Raw genomic sequence first — 6077 nt, 5'->3', positions numbered from 1 at the left:
TACTGTTCTGTCTTCTGGGAAGTTGTCAACAAATTCACATTATGATTTTATATATGATTCAATAATGTAAGGTCTGAATAGATCCATTTTCAATTTTTAGTTTGTGTATACAGATTGGTCTCTTGGTGTCTATGTGAAAAGTTACGTGCTCCTGCCAATATGGTTATATCTGCCGTACAAAGAAACAAAACACGACAGCTTCCTTGAGCCATGAATGTAAAAGCAGTGTTAATTCCAACTGCTTTCTTTTTTTTTAGAGAGAGAGAGAGAAAAGAAAAAGAAGAAGAGAGAAGAGAGACAGAGAATTTTTTAATATTTATTTTTCAGTTTTTTGGTGGACACAACATCTTTATTTTATTTTATGTGGTGCTGAGGATTGAACCCAGCGCCTGGTGCATGCCAGGCGAGAGCGTTACCACTTGAGCCACATCCCCAGCCCAACTGCTTTTTTTAAAGTCCATGTTCCACAGACTTAGAATTTTTCTTGAAGTTTATTGCAATTGGCCCCACATACAAATGAACCTTGCAAACAAACCATTACTTTCTCTATTATTATTGTGCGACTAAAAAAGCTGATTAACATTGTCTTTTTAATCACTTCTTCAAATATGTAAAAAATAAAACTAGTTGGCGCCTAAAAAAAAAAGAAAGAAAAGAAAATGAAGATTGCATTGTGTGATTATTTCCACAGGTGACTTAGGGATTCCTGGAAGTGGACTCAGATGGAGATTCCTGAGTTAGTTGTTTATTATTAAAGGCTTCCTACGAGAGATCAGAATGGGAAGCAAGTCTGATAAGGAAAAAAGGACAAAGCCAAACTGTAGTACCAGGCAAAGTCCTTTTGAGGATAGCAAACCTTCCAAGGAAAGTCTCAGATAAGAGCAATTGGAGGTAAAAGCATGCCTCAAAAGGGAGAGGGCTGCTTGGGAAGGAGAAAACAAGGTATGAGAGGATCTGAGCAGAACATTAACTGTGTCTATTGTACAATGTTCCAGAGAAAGCTTCTCTTAGTGAAGCATTTTGAAGTAACGGTAGATTCTCTTGCATAAGGCAGTTGGAAATGAAGACATTGTTTTCAATGTTTGGGATCTCACTTTAGAACAGTAGATGAAGCTTTGGAGTTCCAAAAATTGAGAACTGAAGCCTGAAGGTATTGCAATTTATGGATGTTCAAGGACAGAAAAAGGAAGAGTCTGAATGAGGAAGTGGTATTTTTGATGCAAATAGATAAAAGAAACATGAGGGAATTACACCAATTGTTAAACCTGTGCATGGGTAAACTACATGCACAGACTGAGACTGAAAGGCTTAGATGAATAATCTAAATAAGTTATGGGTTAGGGAAAAATGGGTCTTTCTGAGAATTGAGAGTTTTATGCAAATTTGTATGAACCACAAATTAAAATAATACCTATGTTATCTAGCTGTCCAGCAAAGTCAATAGTACATTTAAGGGATGGGGATGCTCTTGGATAGTTCTCACCTTAAGGATTGATAGACAACTGAAGTGGCTGTCAGTCTCTGGAAAAGGTGCACAAAGAGAAAATTTTGTGATATTTTCTGCCAAGTATATATATTGACATGGGGCTAGATCTGTGCATCAGCTAGTTAATGCTAAGTCATGGAAGACAAACAACCCATGCAAATTTTTGGCTTGCTATTTTTTGCATGTCACATATAGAAAGAAGGATTGTAGATTCAGGGAGAAAAGGTTTTGAAAACACCTTAAGGAGGCTTCTCCAACACAAGCACAGGGATCACAGGGGTCTATTCTATGTAGACTAATGTCAGGGGAACAATAAATATTAGCAAATGAAGTAGATGATGTGTCTTGACTTATTTACTTTAGGAAAAAATATTGGAAAATTTATATCTTAGACTGACAGTGTATTATCACAGCCTCTAAATTACCTTGTGCTGAGATTGAGCAATACAGGCAAATTTCTGCAATTTCAGTGTTTATTCCAATTTTGACATGATTTTTATGCCACAGAGCTTTCTGGGTAAGAAGTTTTTAAAAATGATTTCTCTCTCAAACTCTGGTTTTTGCTTTTGGAATACACCATCTCATTAATTAAGAGGTTGAAGTCTAATTACTGCATGTCAGACTTCACTGGATTATGTAAACAGCAACCCTGTCATTACAGTAACTCAATTCATATGCTTTTTAAAAAAAGAATTCCCAAAGTTTTAAAGCTCACAGCCATCATTTAAATGGAACATTATAAAAAAGAAAAAGCAATTTGAAGCATCCCATTCTTAGCTATGTATTGATTAAATCTATTATGCTATTAGTACTTTTCTTGGTTTTAGTCATACTTTCAGTAATATTCAACAGAAACTATGTATAGTAGCTAATAGCATATAGAAGACCTGTTTCTTACAATGCCAAGTTTATCAGCAAAGAAAAACACTTCCCTTAGAATTTGAATCACATAGGTCATTTGTGATAGGCACATAACTTCTAGCTTCTGATCATTGGCTTTAGTAATCATTACCTTAGTAATGAAAAATAAAGTACAATAGTGAAAATAGGAGCAAGTAAAATACGAGCAACTAGCAAATCAAAACCACACATTCTTATGAAACAAGGACTGCCACTTCTAATAGCACCAAATCACTGTATTATTCATTTAGCAGTTTAATAAGTTTTATGGATGAGTGGTGAAGCCCACATTCACTATAAGATGACAAGGAACTTAGTTTCAATTCAATTGAAATTTCCTTTGTGAATTTCAAAAGTTTCCAAAGCATTTTTTTTTATAAACAGAATGCTCTTTTCCTTAACCAAAATGCTTTTTCAGACACCAATGTAGAATTACCTATGCATTTTAGTGCTGATTATTTTTAACCATAAAATTTCTCTTTGATTAAATCCATTTATGCTTTACAATCTATGAAAATGACAGGTAAAATATAAACATGAATTATTTCTAATTTATAGTACAGTTGTACTTACCCTTAGAGTCCTTTTCTTGTATTGCCATGTAACTAAAATAGGACTTTAAATTTTATCTCCAGCTCATGAGCTGTGTGATTAGGTCTTAGGAAAGTTGCATTACCTGTCTAGCCTCATTTCCTCCATCAATAAACCGGGGATAATTACGTATGCCTTATACCATTATTTTAGGAATTCAATGAAATAAAGTACAAAATTTGCCAAATATGAAATATCACAGTTTCTGAGCACAATACTGTTGTTTAGTGTTGTTTTCATATCAGTAGTATTTTGGAAAATAGCATGTCTAATAAATGGACTAGAAGAAACACGGCTGAAAAGATAACATGTAGGTACTTTATGTTCACCATGCAAGTGTCCATGATGGTTAATGTGACTGGATTTAATATGTAAAATCTTTCTATGTTGTTAAGATATGGCTGCAAAGTAGATATGAATTTCTGAACATTGGTCCATTAATTTGCCCACAGCTTGCATTTGTAGTAATATTTTGAGATATCAGCTCTAATTTGCACATATATTTCATATGTAATATTTTAAGATATTAACTGTGAGTTTTTTCCTCCCTCTGCTTCCTTCCATTAGTTACCTTTTCCCTATCATTTCGGTAGTAGCACCTAGCAGGCCAGGGTGAAGACAGATACTTCTTAAAGTATGTATTAAAAACAATATTCTTTAAATCATAGCTTTTGAAGAATTGTGATTGGACAAGGAAGTAGATTTCATTTATCAGAGGAAAGACTGCAGGTATAACATTGACAGAGATGATACTTAAGACCAGGAAGAATGGATTCTGTTTCTGCAGAGGCCAGTGATGTCAGAGAATGGCACTTGGGCCACAGCCTTGCTTCTGATGACAAAGCAATTTAAACTCCTCAGGAACTTACCATTTCCCAGGAGAAGAAAATGAGGACAAGAATTATGAACTGAGTGGTAACCCCAAAGAGAGTTTTAAACAAGAAACACATGAGAAAGACCATGAGATGGTTTGTATATATACGGTTGATATATTGGAGGCTTGGTCCTCAGTGTGGTAATGTCTAGGTGGTGGGATTTTAAGAGGTGGGCACTAGTGGAAAGTCCTTAGGTCCTCAGGGATTGCATAGTTCTCCTAGAACCTCAAGTAGTCCCCAGTGGCTCTTTGGATTCCCATCTTGCAATATGATCTGTCATTCCTGCACATGCTCCCACCATGATGCCATCTGCCATGAGGTAATGTAGCAAGAGGGGCCCTTGCCCTTGCCAGAGCTGGTGCCAAAGTATCCTATTTGTACTTTCGGCCTCCTAACCTATGGGCTAACTAAATTCTTTTCTTGATCACTAAACAGCCTCAGTTATGCTGTTATAGTAACAAAAGAGAGTCTATCCGAACACTAGGCTAAAGGTCTCATATTCTAAGCTAGATTCAGTTATACGGAAATAAAAATAAAAAAACTTCAATTTTCCAACCTTAGGCTTTATGATGGGGCTGAAATGTCATATCTACCAATTCACTAGGTTTGAGGTCACTTCATATTTTAGTTCTTGATTAATATTAAACTCTCCACTATCTGAAATCATGTTAAAGATTAGAAAGAGAAAAGAAAAATGCTTTCTCTCAAATAATTGAACTGCCTCAATATTGAAAATAATTGCATTTATTATTACTGATACTTTTAAAAACTACATTATCTGAAGTAGATTAGACCTCTATATATTTTTTTATCTTAGTTTAAAAGTGAACCTGAATGCAACCATTTTGAATTGTAGCCACCATGGGTGCCTCTGAGAAACTTCTGGCCTGTTTGCCTTATAGTTACCGAGACTATGAGAGATTAACAAAATCATTAGAGAGGTATGTGGAGCTTTATGACCAGACCCTAGCACTGTCAGCTCCAGGAATATGCCTGACATCTTTGATGTTAGCTTGTGATAAGTCCAGGTATACTTCTACTTGGGTGAAAGCCACTCTTTTTAAGCCCACATTGATATGGATCCACTAGTCTTGTTGTCACTCTTGACCATGGTTGTGTCAGTAAGTCCCCAGTAACTTGTACTCTGTGCAATCTGGGATCAATTTGCCCCTTTCTGTGGTCTCTTGACAACTCTCAACTAGTGCAGTCACTTCTTAAACACTGGATTTTCTTGAAACTACAACTCAAGGTGTTATTTATCATGTATAAATATTTTTAATCTCATGATAAACTTAAAAAGTTTAGAAAATTTTTCTCTTATAAGGTATAGCTAAAATTATGAAGTGTCAATATAAGAACTCTTAACCTACAAATTATATTAAAATATACTTATATGATCAGAATCTATATCAGCCTTATCTCTAGCTGACTTTAGTGGGTACTGTCTACAATCTGTAAATTTAACCATTTTCATTTGTAGCTGTGTTTCTGAGTCATGGACCAAAGCTGATTATGTTACAGGATAAGCTATTTGAAATGTTAACCACAGTAAGCCAGGCTGAACCATGATAAGACATAATGAGATTATTTATATCAAGTTTTATATCAACTACACTTAGTATGAATCTCAGGCACATAGAAAGGTGAGGAGAAAAAGGATTTGAAATGACTTGTTGATGTTGGTTTGAAATCATTTAATCCTACTAGAGAATATTTAAAACAGTCCCTGCAATAATTAATATTTTGTTTTTGCCACCAAGTATTTGGCTCATTGGAGCCATGAAATAGCCATAACTTATTTTTAAAAAAAAGTTAACATTTGACCTATTGCCATGGACATAATATGTTTCCTGAGTGAATGAAAATGTTTGTCTATATTAGTTAACTTCTTTCAAGAACTTGCTTGTATTTTTGCTTTACATGATGTTGTAACTTTAATTTAGTCACAGTAGAATAAAGTATGTATAGACAGAAAAAGGAACAAAAATATTACGTATTGCAATACTCTAAAATATGTTATTTAATAAGAAAGAAAAAATGATTGTTACCTTCTGGATAAAAGAGAAATCTGAGTGAAATATCTGGAACATTAAATATATAACAACATTATTGTGAATAATAATATTTGTGGGCTACTATGAAGGCAGTCGTAAAAAGCATGATCTAATAAAAACTTTGAAAACAACCCAATTTAAATTACTGAAAATCCGATTGTTTCTCTTCTT

This window comes from Marmota marmota, unplaced genomic scaffold (assembly GCF_001458135.2).
Source record: "Marmota marmota marmota unplaced genomic scaffold, marMar, whole genome shotgun sequence".
In the NCBI taxonomy this organism is placed as follows: Eukaryota; Metazoa; Chordata; class Mammalia; order Rodentia; family Sciuridae; genus Marmota; species Marmota marmota.
This window is presented reverse-complemented; position numbering follows the sequence as displayed.